Here is a 20,771-nt window from a genome sequence, read left to right on the forward strand (position 1 = left end):
CCCAGTTGAAAGATACTGGGGGCGGGGGGGGGGGCTGGTTAAAAGATATCAGTGAAATACCCACCTAGTTGAAAGATACTGGGGGGGACTGGGTTGAAAGCTACTGGGGAATACCCACCCAGTTGAAAGATACTGGTGGGGTGGGGCTCAGTTGAAAGATACCAGGGAAATACCCACCCAGATGAAAGATACTTGGGGGGGGGGCTCAGTTGAAAGATACCAAGGAATACCCACCCAAGTGAAAGATACTGTGGGGGTAGGGGGCTTGTTGAAAGGTACCAGGGTTTGCTCAGTTGTAGGAGACTGAGTGGTCTTCACTGAGTGGTTAGGTTAGGTATGAGACTGATCCGATGTTTTTCCTCATTTTGGCTGCCTTAATAGAATTTGTTGGGATAAAAGTGAAGTTATTACATGAGAGCTTTGCTCTGAAGAAAAGGGACAAGACTCCTTCTGGCCAGTACAGCTTTCTCAGGCGACTAGGAAATTTATGGGAGTGGTGGAGACAGAGTCCTCATGCCGTGCCGTGGTCCTATAGGGAAACCCACTCATTGATTAAAACACTTGCTCATCCAGGGGTCATGGGTAAGAATTGGTCATTCAGCAATTCGAGCACCCGCGGTGATCTGAGACCACCAAAGGGAGAAACCGAGACATGTAAGAGGGCTGAAACGACTCTGGGGTGATGCCTAGAGGAGCTAAGCTCACAAGCAGCACACTGGCCACCACACAACTTCACTAGTAAATTTGATCCCTGACAAATTCAACTTTAAAATGGGAAATAAAGCCTCTCAAACACAGAAACAAGGGGCATCAGAAAGCCAGCCTCTGACTAACACTCCAGCCAGGTTTATGTATGTACAAAAACGCATACTTTCAAGTACCTACTTAATTGGGGAAATTATACTAAAGGAGATCTCAACCTAAAATCGCCAAATTGGAGTTCTTTTGATATTCCAAAATTAATATTTTTGCATGCACGGTTAGAAAAAAGCTGGCTGTAAAATCAAACAGACTGAATGGAATGCTTACTTTGATTGGTATCTAGAAGCTTCTAAAAGAGAAAATGATAGAGTAACTTCTTTTTAAACATGTAACTAAAGCTAATAGAAATAATAAAGGAAACATTTCAGTGTACAGTAGGAAAGTAGAATGTATGTTTTCAGTAAAGAAGACATGAGGAATGGAATTGCATTTTATCAAGGGAAAAGTGTAGGTCTGACTTATAGCTGGCTGTTTCTGAATGGGAAATACAGTGATGGATACAGAAAGTGATAAAAAGTGCTGTGGAAAGTGGACCCCAAGAAGAGTTTTATGCATGGTCCAGATTGACTAAGGTTAAAATAAATTTGAGTAAATGAATTGTAAAAGTAAGCACGTGCAAAACTTGAATTTGGTTTTTCTCTCAAGAGGACAAGATATTTTTAAATGTTGAACTGCGTTTCACGACAGATTTCAAGTTTCTTTACCTTTTAAGTGATCTGTTCTATATCTGCCTTTGAAATCTTTTATTGTTACTTTGGCTAAGTGAATAACTATAGTTTCATGGTGACCTGTGATCCTATCTGACTGAGTGTTCTAAACCCTTTTTGATATTTTTTGCTGAAACTTCCTAAATGAAACTCTAATGAAGTCCTTTTGACCTCTAGCTAACTTTGGGTTGCTTCAAAGGGCCCCTGAAACATCCCAAAGAGAGATATAAACTAGGTTCATTTTGTATGTTGAGTTACATGGGAATAATTGTCAAATGAGTAATAAATTTTCTTAGGTTATATTGTATGGCAAATGTTACCATATATATATATATATATATATATATATATATATGCTGGAAATTATATGGAATACCTAAAATTCTGATATGTCCTGGTAAAATGTTATCAGTCATAATTCTAGTCATTATCTTAAAGTGTTGTATGTCACAGCAATAACCAAGTTACTCTGTCAATTGCATTGCATAGTAATCAGATTTTAAACATGCCTTCTTAAGTCTTTTGTCATTATAGACACTTACGGTTTTATTCCAATGCCTTTGCAAATATGCTTCCTCTTCAAGAAGATTTATAGAAAGTACTTTTGGATAAATACAAGTTTCTGACTTTCAGACCATAATGCTGAACTGGGTAACAAATTGAAGAATTCTAGTGAAAAACCTGATGGCTTCATACAGCTGTTAACCAAAAGGATTAGTTACATAAGACTGAGTGAACTGGTAAATACGGTTATAACTTTTATGCTTTCTATCTGAAAAATTATTGGTTTGAATCTGTGTTTTCCAGATGTAAGGAAAACCTTCCCCTCAAACTAATCATGGTTTACTTTAATATGGTAAATTATACCTTTGTAGGCAGAATTGAAACATTTATCTTTTTTCTCTACCTGCTCCCTCCAGAGGTTGTAAACTCTTAGGATCCCAGCAGCATTATCAGATAAATTAGGAAGGCCAATCAATAACAGGTACAGAAACTTCAAGGTATTTTGGGGACCTTAAAAAGGGAGGAATTCATCTAGATCTGTTAAGTAAAATCAGTGATAAGCCCTTGGCATGACTTTCCTAGCCCTGAAACGTCTTTTAAAAGTTCAGTCTGAAGAAGCAAGAAGAACTAAAGTCCTGTAGCCTGTGGAATGAAAACCACATTTGCAGAAAGATAGACAAAATTAAAAGGCAGAGGACTATGTATCAGATGAAGGAACAAGATAAAACGCCAGAAAAAAAACTAACTGAACTGGAGATAGGCAACTTTCCAGAAAAAGAATTTAGAATAATGATAGTGAAGATGATCCAGGACCTCAGAAAAAGAATGGAGGCAAAGATCAAGAAGATGCAAGAAGTGTTTAACAAAGACCTAAAAGAATTAAAGAAATAACAAACAGAGATGAACAATACAATAACTGAAATGAAACCTACACTAGAAGGAATCAATAGCAGAATAACTGAGGCAGAAGAACGGATAAATGACCCAGAACTGAATGGTTGAAATCACTGCTGAAGAACAGAATAAAGAAAAAAGAATGAAAAGAAATGAAGACAGCCTAAGAGACCTCTGGGATAACATTAAACACACCAACATTCACATTATAGGGGTTCCAGAAGGAGAAGAGAGAGAGAAAGGAACTGAGAGAATATTTGAAGAGATTATAGATGAAAACTTCCCTAACATGCGAAAGGAAATAGCCACTCAAGTCCAGGAAGCAGAGAGTTCCAGGCAGGATAAACCCAAGGAGAAAGGTTCAGAAACACAGAGTAATCAAATTGACAAGAATTAAAGACAAAGAAAAATTATTAAAAGCAACAAGGGAAAAATAACAAATAACATACAAGGGAACTCCCATAAGGTTAACAGCCGATTTCTCAGCAGAAACTCTACAAGCCAGAAAGGAGTGGCATGATATATTTAAAGTGATGAAAGGGAAGAACCTAAAACCAAGATTACTCTAGCCAGCAAGGATCTCATGCAGATTCGATGGCGAAGTCAAAAGCTTTTCAGACAAACAAAAGCTAAGAGAATTCAGTACCACCAAACCAGATCTACAACAAATGCTAAAGGAACTTGTCTAGGCAGGAAATACAAGAGAAGAAAATGATCTACAAAAACAAACCGAAAACAATTAAGAAAATCGTAGTAGGAACATACAAATTGATAATTACTTTAAATGTGAATGCATTAAATGTTGCAACCAAAAGACATAGACTCGCTGAATGGAAACAAAAATAAGACCCATATATATGCTGTCCACAAGAGACCCACTTCAGACCTAGGGACACATACAGACTGAAAGTGAGGGGATGGAAAAGATATTCCATGCAAATGGAAATCAAAGGAAACCTGGAGTATCAATACTCATATCAGATAAAATAGACTTTAAAATAAAGAATGTTACAAGAGGCAAAGAAGGACACTACATAATGATCAAGGGATCAATCCAAGAAGAAAATATAACAATTATAAATATATATGCACCCAACATAGGAGCACCTCAGTAAATAATGCAAATGCTAACAGCTATAAAAGAGGAAATCGACAGTAACACAATAATAGTGGGGGCACCTTAACACCTCACTTACACCAATGGACAGATAATCCAGACAGAAAATTAATAAGGAAACACAAGCTTTAAATGAGACAATAGACCAGATAGATTTAATTGATATTATTAGGACATTCCATCAAAAACAGGAGATTACATTTTATTCTTAAGTGCACACAGGACATTCTCCAGGATAGATCACACCTTGGGTCACAGATCAAGCCTTGGTAAATTTAAGAAAATCAAAATCATATCCAGCATCTTTTCCAACCACAATGCTATGAGATTAAAAATAAATTACAGGGAAAAAAACCATAAAAAACACAAACACATGGAGGCTAAACAATATGTTACTAAATAACCAAAGAAATCCCTGAAGAAATCAGAGGAAATCAGAAAATACCTAGAGACAAATGACAATGAGAACACAACAATCCAAAACCTATGGGATGCAGCAAGAGAAATTCTAAGAGAGAAGTTTATAGCAATACAATCCTACCTCAAGAAACAAGAAAAATCTCAAATAAACAATCTAACCTTACACCTAAAGGAACTAAAGAAAGAAGAACAAACAAAACCCAAAGTTAGTATAAGGAAGGAAACCATAAAGATCAGAGCAGAAATAAATGAAACAGAAACAAAACAATAGCAAAGATCAATAAAACTAAAAGCTGGTTCTTTGAGAAGATAAACAAAATTGATAAACATTTAGCCAGACTCATCAAGAAAAAGAAGGAGAGGATTCAAATCAATAAAATTAGAAATGAAAAAGGAGAAGTTATAATGGACACCACAGAAATACTAAGCATCAAAATAGACTACTATAAGAAACTCTATGCCAATAAAATGGACAACCTGGAAGAAATGGACAAATCCTTAGAAAGGTATAACTTTCCAAGGCTGAACCAGGAAGAAATAGAAAATATGAACAGACCAATCACAAGTAATGAAGTTGAAACTGTGATTAAAAATCTTCCAACAGGGCTTCCCTGGTGGTGCAGTGGTTGAGAGTCCGCCTGCCGATGCAGGGGACACGGGTTCGTGCCCCAGTCCGGGAAAATCCCACATGCCGCGGAGCAGCTAGGCCCGTGAGCCATGACCACTGAGCCTGGCGTCCAGAGCCTGTGCTCTGTAACGGGAGAGGCCACAACAGTGAGAGGCCTGCATACCGGAAAAAAGAAAAAAAATCTTCCAACAAATAAAATTCCAAGTCCAGATGGCTTCACAGGTGAATTCTATCAAACATTTAGAGAAGAGCTAATACCCATCCTTCTCAAATGCCTCCAAAAAATTGCAGAGGAAGGCACACTCCCAAACTTATTCTACGAGGCCACCATCACCCTGATACCAAAACCAGACAAAGACACTACAGAAAAAGAAAATTACAGACCAATATCACTGATGAATATAGATGCAAAATTCCTCAACAAAATACTAGCAAATAGAATCCAACAGCACATTAAAAGGATCATACACCATGATCAAGTGGGTTTTATCCCAGGCAGAGATGCAAGGATTCTTCAATATATGCAAATCAATCAATGTGATACACCATATTAACAAACTGAAGGATAAAAACCATATGATCATCCCAATAGATGCAGAAAAAGCTTTTGACAAAATTCAACACCCATTTATGATAAAAACTCTCTAGATGGTGGGCATACAGGGAACCTACCTCAACATAATAAAAGCCATATTATGATAAACCCACAGCAAACATGTCTCAATGGTGAAAAAGTGAAAGCATTTCCTCTAAGATCAGGAACAAGACATGGATGTCCACTCTCGCCACTATTATTCAACATAGTTTTGGAAGTCCTAGCCACAGCAATCAGAGAAAAAAAAGAAAAGAAAGGGATGCAAATTGGAAAAGAAGTAAAATTGTCTCTATTTGCAGATAGCATGATACTATATACATAGATAATCCTAAAGATGCCACCAGAAAACTACTAGAGCTAATTAATGAATTTGGTAAACTTGCAGGATACAAAATTAATGCACAGAAATCTCTTGCATTCCTAAATACTAACAATGAAAGATCAGAAAGAGAAATTAAAGAAACAATCCCATTCACCATTGCAACAAAAGAATAAAATACCTAGGAATAAACCTGCCTAAGGAGGTAAAAGACCTGAACTCAGAAAACTATAAGACACTGATGAAAGAAATCAAAGATGACACAAACAGATGGAGAGATATAACATGTTCTTGGATTGGAAGAATCAGTATTGCGAAAATGACTACACTACCCAAAGCAATCTACAGATTCAATGCAATCCCTATCAAATTACCAATGGCATTTTTTACAGAACTAGAACAAAAAATATTAAAATCTGTATGGAGACACAAAAGACCCCGAATAGCCAAAGCAGTCTTGAGGGAAAAAAGCGGAGCTGGAGGCATCAGACTCCCTGACTTCAGACTATACTACAAAGCTACAGTAATCAAGACAATATGGTACTGGCACAAAAACAGAGATATAGATCAATGGAACAGGATACAAAGCCCAGAGATAAACCCACGCATCTATGGTCAATTAATCTATGACAAAGGAGGCCAGGATATACAATGCAGAAAAGACAGTCTCTTCAATAAGTGGTGCTGGGAAAACTGGACAGCTACGTGTATAAGAATGAAATTAGGACACTCCCTAATACCATACACAAAAATAAACTCCAAATGGATTAAAGACCTAAATGTAAGACCGGGCACTATAAAACTCTTAGAGGAAAACACAGGAAGAACACTCTTTGGCATAAATCACAGCAAGAACTTTTTTGACCCACCTCCTAGACTAATGGAAATAAAAACAAAAATAAGCAAATGGGACCTAATGAAACTTAAAAGCTTTTGCAGAGCAAAGGAAACCATAAACAAGACAAAAAGGGGTGGGATACGGAGGGTGGGACGGAGATGCAAGAGAGAGGAGATATGGGGATATATGTATATATACAGCTGATTCACTTTGTTATAAAGCAGAAACTAACACACCATTGTAAAGCAATTATACTCCAATAAATTATACTCCAATAAATATGTTAAAAGAAAAAAAACTACAATGAGGTATCACCTCACACCAGTTAGAATGGGCATCATCAGAAAAATCTACAAACAACAAATGCTGGGTAGGGTGTGGAGAAAAGGGAACCCTCTTGCACTGTTGGTGGGAATGTAAATTGATACAGCCACTAGGGTGAACAGTATGGAGGTTCCTTAAAAAACTAAAAATGGAATTACCATATGACCCAGCAATCCCACTACTGGGCATATACCCAGAGAAAAACATAATTCAAAAGACACATGCATCCCAATGTTCACTGCAGCACTATTTACAATAGTCAGGTCATGGAAGCAACCTAAATGCCCATCGACAGACGAATGGATAAAGAAGATGTGGTACATATATACAATGGAATATTACTCAGCCATAAAAAGAAACGAAATTGGGTCATTTGTAGAGACGTGGATGGACCTAGAGACTGTCATACATAGTTAAGTAAATAAGAAAGAGAAAAGCAAATATTGTATATTAACACACATAAGTGGAATCTAGAAAAATGGTACAGATGAACCAGTTTGCAAGGCAGGAATAGAGACAAAGATGTAGAGAACAAGTGTATGGACACCAAGGGGGAATTCAGGGGTGGTGGGTGGTGGAGGTGGGATGATTTGGGAGATTGGGTTAGACATATATACAGTAATATGTATAAAATAGATAACTAATAAGAACCTGCTATATAATAAATAAATAAAATTCAAATAAAAAAAATAAATAAATAATAAATTAATTTAAAAGTTCAGTCTGAGACCCCTTATAAAAGTTTCAGCAAAGAAAAAAGCCTGCATGATCAATTATAGTTATATCAATCATCAGGCCAAGTTTATTGAGACCAGATTTATTTGGCAAACAAATTACTCTTAATTTGGCTGTATTTGGTAGAAAGTAGGGTACTTTTAGAGAGAAAATGATGCTTCAATGAATGTTAAATCCCAGTTTTGTTAATGGAGGTCTGTATTTACTAAGACTCACTTCCCGGATAGTTCCTTGCTATTATGTTATATTGACATAAAGTTAAATTGAATTATCAAAAGGACACTCTAAGTTTGTTTCTGAAACTTATCTTAGTAATCTATCTTTGGATGAAGATCAGATGCCTCACGACCTGCAACCAGGGGACTATGTATATTGGAAAAGACATCATTTAAAGACTCACTACAACCCAGATGGAAAGGCCCTCACCAGGTACTCTTAATTAGCTCATGTACAACAAAATTAAAGGAAAATGACTCAGATTAATTTCCAATTACAAAGCGTCCCTGCACGGGACTGGTCTACAGAGAGGACTGCTGACATCAAAATCACCTTAAAACAATGCTCAGAGGAAACTACACTCACACCAGGACAAGAAGAAGACAACATCAGAAGTAGCTTACCCAAGATGCTCGACCTGACTCGTATGATCATTTATAATGTTTTCTGACTTCTTGGACCTTTACATATAAATCAAATGTTTTTCTATCATGGACACGATCCTATGCTAGTTTTAAAAATCAGTCCATTTGTTGGGTTTGTGGGCAATTACCTGTGTCTAGCACTTCTGTATTACCTTGGTGCATTTCTCAACTCCAAGGCTCTAATTGGACGGTCCTCAGGACATTTATTTTAGAAGAAAGAAAGTTCAGTCCTGTTTAGTTACTCTTGATATTACTAGATGGGATCCCCTCACCTAGACAACTAATAATACCTGCTCTGACCCTGCCCAGAAAAATGAATTTTCCTCTAAAGTTACTCAAGCTCAATCAGAGCAACAAGCAAAATTTCAGCCAAGGAATAAAAGCTCCCACAACTATGGAATGGATTTATGTGGTTAACACCAGGTTACGGTCATTTAAGCTTTAAGGCACCCCTTTACCTTGGGAACAATTAAATTATACTAAGGATAACCAGCCTAGTAACTAGGAAATTGGGCTGGGAGCTTTATGGACAGTGCCGATATGTCATTTCCCCTGAAAGATAAAGATTGGTACAGAATAGACTAAGTCAGATCACCTGAGGATACACTGGGCTGCACCTAATGGAAGTTCTTGGCTTAATTCTCACTTATGACTTTAATAATACTGCTAGTTATATTATTTGTATTTTGCCTGTTTTACAAGATTGTTGTTTCCTGCATTAACAAATGTGTGATTGAGCCTCCGACAAAAATATATAGTTTTATATGAGATCAATGATTGTAATAGTGTAAATAGATATGGGAAGATACAACAAGAGGGAATTTTCCTGGACCATAACAGATTAGTAAGACAGGTGGTCCAGAGTCCTTAGTTACTGTTAAAAGACCTAGTCTGGTAATAGCACATTGAGTGGCCTATTAGCAAAATCTTCTTCAGACCTAGGAATGAGCCTTCCTAGCAACGTGGGATGAAACGGTCATGAAATGCCTCCCAAGGCATGGTTGAATTTATGACCATGAAGGGACCCTGTCAACTACAGTTGACACTCGCCATTGGCACTTGCCATCTACCTCTACAAGGATTAAATCAGGTGCTGCTGCAGCTGCTGACTCTCAGCACCCCCTGAAAGGAGTTCAGGGTGGAGAGCAGAAAGGAGGCCCTCCGTGCTCTGGGAGAAGCTGGCACAACAGGTCTTCAGATAGTTAGATGTTTTCAGCAGCCGATTTTACGAGCCCAATTCTTGCATCTCCTCATATCTAGAAAAGCACTAAAATCCTTCATGGTGACGACTGCTCCTCGTGACTAGCAGGAACCTTCTGCCAAAAAATATGTGCTCGATTGCGTGTACTCCCCCCTCACCAAAATCACATATATACCAACCTTCCCCACTACCTCTTTGGAGCAGTTTCTCAGAGCTATCTGAAATGCTGTCCCAGGCTGCAGTCCTCATTTTGCCCCAAATAAAACTTAACTCGCAACTCTCACATTGTGCATTTTTTTAAGTTGACTGTATTATTATAGTTTGCGTTCACTTTTTACACTAATTCCCCAGTGGAAACTCCCTGAGGGTGGGGATGATACCTTATTCATTTTCGTATCCAGATACTGGCATAGTGTTTAATACATAAAAGGTCTCATTTTATTCAATGCCATTTAAATTCAATTTGTATGTTTTGCCTCCAGAATTACATAAATTCTGCCAAGGTTGGACCCCAGTGCCCTGTATAAAGCCTAGGGCACAATGGAATAACAGTGACAGAGGTTACTTTCTTATTTTGTCCACTTTACAGTTAGGAAAAAACATACACTATCACATTTGATCTTCAAGGCAGTCCAGTAAGCCGAGGTTTTACTCCCAGGTATGGATAAAGAACAAGGTCACATTTTAAGCCATCAACTCAGGACTACATGGCTGATAGGCACAGTCTAGAACTCAGCTTCTTCCTGATACAAGCTGGTCCACTGCTTATCTGATCCTCATCCTCAAGACAAGTCACTCAGTTAACTGAACCATCTCCATTTCCTTGTTTCCATCTTCTTCCGGAACTGGTTGCTTTTCTACTAATAAGGTGACATACTTGCAAAACAGAAGCAAGTTGGGAAAACTGCTTCAAGGAGTGAAATTAACAAATTGTAGGTGACAGCTTCTAGTGACCCAGACACTTCTCCCAGTTAGCTCAACCCCTTTGGATCTTTAGTAAACTTTCCCCCCATTGTCTGCCTTGACCATGGCGAGCACTGTGAAACACAACAGAAATATAAATTTCTTTACCCAAAGAATTGATAAAAGTCTAAACTTCAGTCCTTAATAAATATCCCTAGATCTCTCTCCCCCATCTACCCCCATCTGACTGCCTCCCAAGGGCATTGTGACTAACTATACATTGGTTTGTGTGACTTCTTACCCTATTAAATATATGTACATTTCTTCTATTTGTATGTCTTCTATCCTCATACTGCGATTGAATATCCTTTCTTTTTTATTCTCTCTTCTAACTTTCTTCCTGCTAAATTATTGTCCTTATTAAATATTTTTTATCCTCTATCATCTTTTGCAGCTATCTACTTCCAAAACTAAGATGTTAGAACAATTGTTACTTATGTAACCTTGACTAATGCATTGCCCTTGAGAGCAAAAATGTTTCTCACCCCCATTCCTTAGATTTTACTTTCATCTAAAGATACCTAAACGTTGTTGAAATATGTATTAGCTGAATGACTGAGACATATAAATGAGATAGCACAGCTCAGGTCAGGATGTAAAGTGGGAGTCACATCTTACAATTTTGACCTCCACACAGAATCACTAAACACGGCACCAGACGAACATTCTCATCTGGCTGAGGTGCTTCCTGTTTTCTCTGACCAGGCCTTTTGGAGACACTTAGGAGTATTGGTTTTAAAGCGAAAGGTCAAATTACAACACAGGTAAATAACATGTCCCCTAAGATTTCTTACATCTCCATTGAACTCGTTAAGAAGAAAGAGTCGCTAAAATAACTATGATTCAGGAAAATGTCATTTAAGCACTTTAGAATTTTGGCAAGAATGCTATATATTTAAGACATAATACTGTCATCTTTTAAAAGTAGAGTAGATAACTATAGCTTTCAGTGGCTCTGAAGGTATCTAGGCATTTCTGGGGGAATATTTGAAACTACATAAGATTTCTCCAGACACAGCAATAGAATATGTCAATTCCACTGCGCTAATTCTCCCCATTTATAAATTGAGTATAATAATGTTATACGAGAGCATTGCATTTACAATCTTAAAAATCTTTCAACCGAAGTCTACTTCTTGGACAAAATTTTGGGAGAAATCAGTGCATACCCATTATGAATGAAATAGATCTCATTTTCAATCCAGGTTCAAAATATTTTGAGAACTAGATGAGAAAACACCCACTGGAGAAAAGAAACTAAATTTGATCAGACAATGGAGTGATTATATATTTTCTTTTTCATATTCTCTTCCATTATGGTATACCCTGTGATAAACCATAATGGAAGAGAATAAGAAAAAGAAAATATATACATATGTTTAACTGAGTCACTTTGCTGTACAGCAGAAATTAACACAACATTGTAAATCAACTATACTTGAATAAAGTTTTCTAAAAATTAAAATAAATAAAATTTAAAAAAAGAAATGCTAGCCTTTAATCATGCCAATAATACTAACTCGTTATTTATGGTCAGCAGGATATTTAAAATAATATTCCCTGGTGAATCCAGGGTCAGTCACTCACTAGCTATGTGACTTTGCACCTTTATATTTATGTCATTTCCATAAAATGAGAAATTTGCAGATGAGTCTTTCCCTTCTGACACTTACATTCCAAAGTTTTATTAATGCCATCAAACTTTAATTCATTTCCTATTTACTCAAGTGTTTTTATTCCTCATATGTTAGTCTCATTTCAATTTTGAGAATAAAGAGGAGGTATTAACAGGAATTAGCAGTAGTATTTTCATAGTATTATGGCAAGACGCATAGGAATGCCTGAGTTCGGCCAGTCACCTCAACTTCAAGGAGTTCCAAGGGAGCCACGTGCACCAAGACAAATCAAGTAGCATTTTATTAATAACTGTCCAAATACCAGGTTCCCCAGTGAAAGGCTTCAATCAGAAGTTGGAGCTGATTCGAGGCCTATGCACCATCTTTTACTCCGTCCAAAACGGTAGGACAGCACATTCCAGTTGAAAGGAACAGAGGGAAGAAAGGAGAGAAAGCAAGATGTGTGAACACACTGAGTCATATCTTTGAAGATGCAGTGGTCAACATAGCCTCTTTCTCTCTCTCTCTTATTCTATCTCCATCTCTCTCTTTTCTCCCTGTCTTGAAAAAATACACCCAACCAATACATCACCTTCTAACTGATAATGTCTCATTATTCTTATGGACTTGTTTGTTTTTGTTGTTGATATTGAAACCATCAGGGTCAACTACAGAGCTTTAAGCTCCAATTTACTGCAGCGGATGAAGGGGTTAAGTTCATGTCCATGTAACTTTCTCTGTATACCCTCCTTTTTCTCCTCTATCTCTCTTTATCCTCCCCTAGACATTTGGTTCCTACCCCAACTAACCAAATTACAACAATTGTCGTTGAGCCAATATTTGATATTTGTTTGAGGGGCCAATGTCACCAACACCTTTTTTGTAAGAGGAACTGATTCTTCTCATCTAACCAGTGCGGCTTCTGTTCTTAGTGGCATTCTTCAGAGCTCATCTTAAAGGTCATGTTCTCAAGGAGGCTTTTCCTGACCTTTTGACCTAAATTAAAGAGTTTTGTGTCTCATGCTTCCTCTTAGTAATACTAATTACATAGTTATGTGTTTAAAGACTGCATTTCTTATTAGAATGTAAGCCCTATAAAGGCAGGCAGTTGGCCATAAGCACAGACAGCAGGTCTGGGCTGGTTAGATAAACGTCCCGTCTCCCCTGGCACCCAGATGCAAGCTTATCCAATGCAATTCTGCCCACACTTCAGTCCCACTCACGCCCTTGGCAGGAACAGGCACAAGCATACACAATGCTCTAAAGGCAGAGATCGCATCTGTGCTTTTGCCACTGTCTCCCCAGTATCTAACATGAAGTCTGCCACCTGGATAAGGCTTGATAATTAGTTAATAAATTGAATTTTAGTATTCGAAGTTCTGACATTTGAACTGAAAGCCCTAATTATAAATCGAGGCTTTCAATTAATTTGTCCAATTAATTTTTCTACATTTTTCTCTTTCCGTCCTCTTAAAACACATACATATGTGCGCACACACACACACACACACACACACACACACACAATATCTTCACACACATTGTACATTCTTTTTTTGTTCCTAGCCTCTAATCCAAACTTATTTGCTTATATTAGTCTGACTAATACAACCTAGCTTTACAATGAAAGTTTCAGAGGTAAAGTGGGAGACCCTAAGGAAGTTAACACAGTGTATTATTACAGATTAGATTTTTCTCTTCTGTTAATAACTATTAATATGTTTGTTAAACATGTGGTCTCTATTTTGATGTGCCTGTCCCAAACAGTTTGGAAACACCTCCTGCATTCTCTTGATAAAACTGGAGCTCTATTTAACTGCAGAGTTTACATACTGCATCTTGAAATCCTCAAAGCAAAATATTTTACTGCAGTCAGGACATAGATTTGATCTAAAATATACATGTGGAGGGGGGATAAATTAGAGGTTTGAGATTAACATATACACTCTTCTATATATAAAATAGATAAACAACAAGGACCTACTGTATAACACAGGGAACTTTACTCAAAAGTCTGTAATAACCTATATGGAAAAAGAATCTGAAAAAGAATGGATATATGTATATGTATAACTGAACCACTTTGCTGTACACCTGAAACTAACACTATATATATATATATATATATATATATATATATATATATATATATATATGCTTTTTTTTTTAAAGAAGTTCCCAACAATTAGTTTTCCCCAAATAGACCAAACTGCCTCAAAACATTAAGGGACTTGCCATGACTGGACGTGATCAAGCAGTATTTGTCACAGGTGTCCTAAAGACATTCCTGCAGGAAAAAAGAAAGTTTGAGAAGATTTGTATACTCAACGTTTCCCAAGAACACAGGTCCTGCTGCCTAAAAAGTGACTACCATCCCTATGAATGCAAATTCACAGGTATTTTATTAATTTATTATCCTATATGGACAACAGAATGTAATAGAATTGCTAGGAATACATTTTGTTGTGAGCTCACTGTAGTAAAAAAGAATGCAAGATTAATTTGCCTTCCTTCTGCACCCCAAGGCAGCACTCATACCAGGACTGCAACTATTCAACTTAGAGACCTCCCAGGGTTCAGATTCCACAATCACAGCACGAGTCTCCCATCTATCCAGTGGCACAGCTGTACTGAATAGGGCTTTCAGTGTTCCGGATTAGAACTAGGGTTCTACAGGGGTAAATGCCATCTCTGCTACTAACTAGCTTTGCATGTCCTTGAGTGAGTCATTTAATTTCTCAACACCTCATTTCTTCCTCCGAAAAATTAGGATGAAAACAATACCAAAATTATCTGGGCCACTGGAAAGAGCAAATAAATGAGCAAATATATAAAGTACTTAGAATCCTGCCTGACACAGGTAGGACTCAATAAATGTTAATCTTATGCCCTTGGGCACTTTTCTTATCTTTTCTGTGTCTTAGTTTTCTCATTCTCAAGCACTTACGAAAATAACGCTCCCACTTTAGGCATTGTGAAAATCACAGGAGAGATGTAAAAATGCTTTGAAATAGATCAGCTTCTATACAAATGCCAGGAGTGAATAAAATGAATATTACGGACTGTTAAGCAAATTCTTTTCTTTCTGCCTTCCTTCAGTTGAAAGTACTTTGTAACTTTCTTCTTCACTCTGTAAGAGAAAAGTTTCACTAAAAACAAATAGGAATATTACATCCAGTTAGACAATAGCTGTAGCAATAGAGGCATTCTTGCTGATAAGTTTTCAGAGATGGGTTTTAGCATTTTTCTGCATATAGAAGATCAGGGCTTTTTCAGAAAGCATTCTCTTGGAAGCAGAACAGGACCCTGGCTCCTGGGCCTCCCACTGTTTACTTCAGCAAGTATTCCCTGGAGCATCATTCACAGAGCGGTCTATCAAAGGTGCAGGGAGCAGAATGACCTCTGACAAAGAGGAAGAGCAGCATCTTCTCTAAGTAGGGAAAGAAGATGGAGAGATGAGCAAAAGGCTCTCGGAATCACTCCCAAAGGTCTGCCTGACCTTTTGCATTCAAGCTGCTGTACAGGGCGTCCTCTTTCAGATTTTCAGTGGAATCTTCTAATTTCCCAAACTTGCTCAACTTAGGGCCAGAACTTAAAGATGCAAATGCAAAGCCTTGCATTTAGAGCCAAAAAGAATTGCCTTTGTGCTTGATGAACGATGGGGCTTAACTCAACAGCGGTTCAAGTGCATCAGGCTGAGGGGGCAGGTGGCTTCTCATCAGGGCTGGTGCCGCCACGTGATACGCTCACAAAGTCATGGAAGCATGTATTTTAAAGTGAAGAGGTCATTTTTCTTATTATAGAAGCGGTACATGGTTATTGTAGAAAAGTTTGAAAATATTTATATTTTATTTATATGTAATAGTATATATAAATATATATACAACATGAAAATTGTCCTGAATCTCACAACTTAGAAATAATCCAGATAACGATAGACCTCAGAGTATAAGCTCCACATGGGCAGGGATCTCACATAAGAATGAGCCAGGAGACAAGATCCCAGCCCTTGAGGAACTCAGCAGGGCTCCTCTCCTTCAGATGTCCCCTGCTCAGGTCTGTCACTCTATTTTAAATTTCCCTCCAGTACTCCCTGTGTAATCTTTCTCCATAGCACTGATCACATCTGAACATTATATATATATTATATAAATATTATTATAAATTATTAAATATTCAATATATACTTTTCATGTGTCACATTCATTAAGAAAAATAGCAGATCATAAGTGATCAGTTGATTCCACATTATATATTTTTCCTATTTATTTTGTTTATTATCTCTTTATTCTCGCTAAAATGTTGGTTCGCTCTGATATTCCTAACTTTAAACAGTACCTGGCATGGAGCTGGCAATCAGTAAAGATTCCTAAATTAATGAGTGAAGAGAGATTAAATAAAAACACATTGCCATGTACCTTTTCCTAATAATTATGAACAATTTTAATTGGTTTAATTGATTTAATTTTAGTTGGTTTAATCATTATAAACCAGTCCAATAACAGAGGAGTGGGTAAATAAATTATAATTCTTCTACGAAATAAAATATATCAAAATATATATTTCTATATTCTATGGCATGTAAATTTTCCATTATGTTTGTTAGATTTTGAAAGTCAGATTATGAATGAACACACATAATATGATCCCATTTTCAATATACATACATATATATTCATATTGATGTACAATTCTTGCTATGTGTCTGGCATGATGTTATGCACTAGGGCCACATGACTAAAAATGTGTACTTAGGAAACTGACATATAAAAGTTAATGATGTTGCAACTAGATAAGCACTATAATGAATATATGTGCATTTATTCTGCTTTAGGAGAGGTCTGGCTTCTTGAGAAAATGGCCAGGGAAAGGAGGGAACAGTTATCTCATTAGAGAAAAGGCACTTTATACATACGCATTACTTTAATGGCCAAGCTGCCCGGGAAAATGTTATCTTTTTGGTGCACATGATGATAAAATGTTTTACTTACCATTCAAAAGCAAAGCCACGCTTCTAAACCATTTGCGATCACAATGAGATTTGCAAGTGACATACAGATTGTAACAGTTTTGAGATCTTTACTTTAGCCCTGATTATAGGTTGGGAACAGTGTGGAAATCAGAGAATTGTGAAGAAGTGTGTTTTTGTTCAGTGCTCACTCCATCCCATGGTGCTGTATCCGACACAGTCCTGAAATCACAAGAAGATTCTTCTCCTTGGTTTGTTCCACTGTCCCTAATACACCAAGGAAAGCAGAGACTTGGAAACTCAATCTGAGCCAACCACCCTGTTTGTCATCAGTACAATGTGTTATTTGCAAGTTCATCCAGTATCTTCCATTACAGGGTGTGGAGCAGCTAAGAATAGTTGCAGAATTTGACTCTAAGCTGCCTGCCGGGAAGCACAGAACTGACTGCGTGACTCACTGTGGGATGTAAATTCTTGTGAAAGCACTGATAGAGGAGAGCCCTTCGGCAAGGGAAGGAGAGGGCGCCTTTTAACAAGTTGACCAGGCTGCCAAGAACTTCTGCCCCTTTGGTCTTTTAGTGAGAAAGAGCAAACTCGGAGATAAGCGACACTCCAGAACATCACTAAATGGTACGAGGTTAAATTTCTCTCACATAGCTCAGATAACAACGTTGGATGCTTTCCTTTAAATAAAATTTAAATTCTGAAATAAGCTTTGGTCATAAACAGCACCATAAGCTAAGATAGCAGGGCCAAGGCTTAAACAGGCTGGAAGTGCTTACATATCAAGTGATTCCTGCATCATTTATTATCTCAGCCACTGGTGAACTTGCATCAGCAAGCCATCTCAGAATATCCCAGATGGATACCATTCTCAAATACCCACTTAAGAATCTGGAAATAAAATGAAAATAATACTAGCAGGGAATATTTATTCAGCGAGGCACTCTGCTAAGCCCTTCACTTGCAATTTCTAATTTAATTTTTACAATCACTCTAAAAATATATTAGATTATTATGTCTGAATTGAGTTCATTTACTTGCCCACAGTCACAAAACTAGTCAGGAGAGTATCCTGCAATTTGGCATTACTTTCTTCCATTTTTATTTCATGATCACCTGCTATAGTAAATCAAGAAAATAATATCATGTCACTTGAACTTTATAGCGAGATTTTGCACAAGTTTCTGCCTATGGTAAGTAAGACTATTAATTCCAACTTTATATTGTATTCACCTAGCATGCAAATTAGGAGAAAAGAACATTTTTTTTCTCTTAACCACGGAAGAGGAGACATCGTTAATGCTCACGATTCTCACATGAGATTTTTTAAAGGTAGAAAAATATAAAGATCACCTTTTTAACATTCAAAAATTCCAGTGCCATGCACATTCTTTTACCTCGTAAAATAGCTGATATCTGTTTTGAACCACAAAAATGGCATTTCCACGTGGTTCAACCCTCCAGATAACACAGTGGTGCTCCAGGATATGGGCCCAGAGCCAAGCAGACCTGGGTTCAAGACCTGATAAAGCCACTTTCTTGGCCTGTGACCTTGGCACATTATTATTGCTCTCAGTCAAAGGTCCTTGCGTTGTAAAGTGGGGCTGATGAAAGTTCCCGCCTTTGTGAGAAGATCATTCAGACAAAGCACTCACTGGAGCACCCATCCCATTCTCGGCAGTAAAGGATGCTCTAAGATGACCATTGTATAAGTTACTCAGGTACGTTGGAGCCAACAAGCCCCCAATCCACATACCTTCCTCTTACAATACCTCTTCAATCTAAGTAGACCAGCATATGAATATGAGTCTTCATTTGCAATTCTATTCATTTTTCTGTGAAATAAGTGTCAAAGTCACTTTAGAACCCAGGAAAGGTTCAACTCTGTGACCTAATTTATTCTCTCATTCTAGAATTATTTACTTAAAATGTGTCACCGTGTTTTCTCATTTTTCTCTCTTGGACCATCACGTTGCCCATTTCAAGAAGAATAAATTTTTCCTTATAATTTCACTCTAAGAAGACAGAAGAAGAGAACACTCTTGAATGTGTGGTAAGACTTGTCATAATAACTCAAGGGATTTTTAGCACATTATGTAAACATTACTATGTTTATCCATCTTAAGTAGATAATTATTTACTGTTTCAGTAACTTTGCATAAAATAAAAATAGACCTCTGTGTCTTTTAAAAACAAAAATGCTAATTAATTCTCTAAAATCAATGTTTTTAAACATCACCTAAATCTATTTTTGCCAGAGTTTCAGACAGAATATAGATATTCTCAGTGGATGGTTGAACAATAGATAGATGAACTTTAAGTTTTCTTCTGCCCCAAGACTCATGATTTTGATAGGAGTTTAATACACTTCCCTGACTCCATGGTCCTTGTGCCTCTTACTCTACTTCATTGCTCCTGTAAGGCTATTTATCACATTTGCCCCATGGCCACCCAGTTTTACATTCATCACAGCCTAGGATGACCTTACATTTCTTCCCCAGGACCCAGTGATTGGACAAAGGGTTAAGCCTATGACCTACACCTGACAAGTTAGAGTCCTCACTCATAATTTTCCAGCTTGAGACTGTCACCATCCATCTTTGTCATGGTATCACATGAGCCTACCTAAGAGTGAAGCCAACACAGAGAAGCCAGGAGATGGACAGAGAGAAAGGCAGAACAGCAAGGTGATGGAGAGAGTCAGAGCACTGGACACGTCATTTGAACTCCTGGACTCAGCTGTGCCTGAAGTCCATATATCCATGGTCTTCTTATTTACACCAACTAATAGAGTCCTTTTTATTAAAAGCAAGTTGACTTGGATTTCTGTTACCAGCAACCAAAAACACATGTAAAATAAATGACAGAGACCTACTGTATAGTGCAAGGAACTATGTTCAATATCTTGTAATAACCTATAATTGAAGAGAATCTGAAAAGGTAGATAGATAGATAGATATAACTGAATCACTTTGCTGTATACCTGAAACTAACACAACATTGTAAATCAACTATATTTCAATAAAAAAAATTTTTTTAAACATGTAAAATTGGTGGCATAATGCCTAGTCCACAGTAAGTTCTCGTTAAATTGTCTAGATAGGTGTACAATTTAATACAAAGAGCACACATTGATCTAAAGCACTGGAAAGCACTATACAATGTATCACAAACAAAACAAAGATGACTAAACCGTACTTCAGGATATAGCTCTTCAAATATTAATGCTATGTATTAACTATTAAATAACTTCAAATATTAACTATGTATAACTTCAAATGTTAATACTCTGTAGCAATTAGACAGAGTATTAGACTGGGTCCACGAAGGAGCCTGGGTGTGGTTGTCAGGGGAAGAGGAGTGGAGAGATGGTCACAGAAGGGATGGAGATCAATTCCTCCTGAAGGACTTGGGGAAACTTTCTGGGAAAAGTGGGCTTTCAGCTGGCTTTGCTGAAGGGTTGGATTTCTGGAGCCCGAGTTGGGGATATGGTGAAAAAAAAGCTTCCGAGGTGGTCAATGGCATGAGTACAGAA

General features: G+C 37.3%; 1 protein-coding gene across 13 annotated transcripts in view; it reads right to left on the bottom strand.

The window, feature by feature from the left end:
* MLIP (muscular LMNA interacting protein) overlaps window positions 1-20,771 on the bottom strand; it is a 301,391-nt gene that overhangs the window by 250,192 nt on the left and 30,428 nt on the right. The gene's annotated exons all lie outside the window — the stretch shown is intronic.

This window comes from Lagenorhynchus albirostris, chromosome 10, assembly GCF_949774975.1.
Source record: "Lagenorhynchus albirostris chromosome 10, mLagAlb1.1, whole genome shotgun sequence".
Lineage (NCBI taxonomy): Eukaryota > Metazoa > Chordata > Mammalia > Artiodactyla > Delphinidae > Lagenorhynchus > Lagenorhynchus albirostris.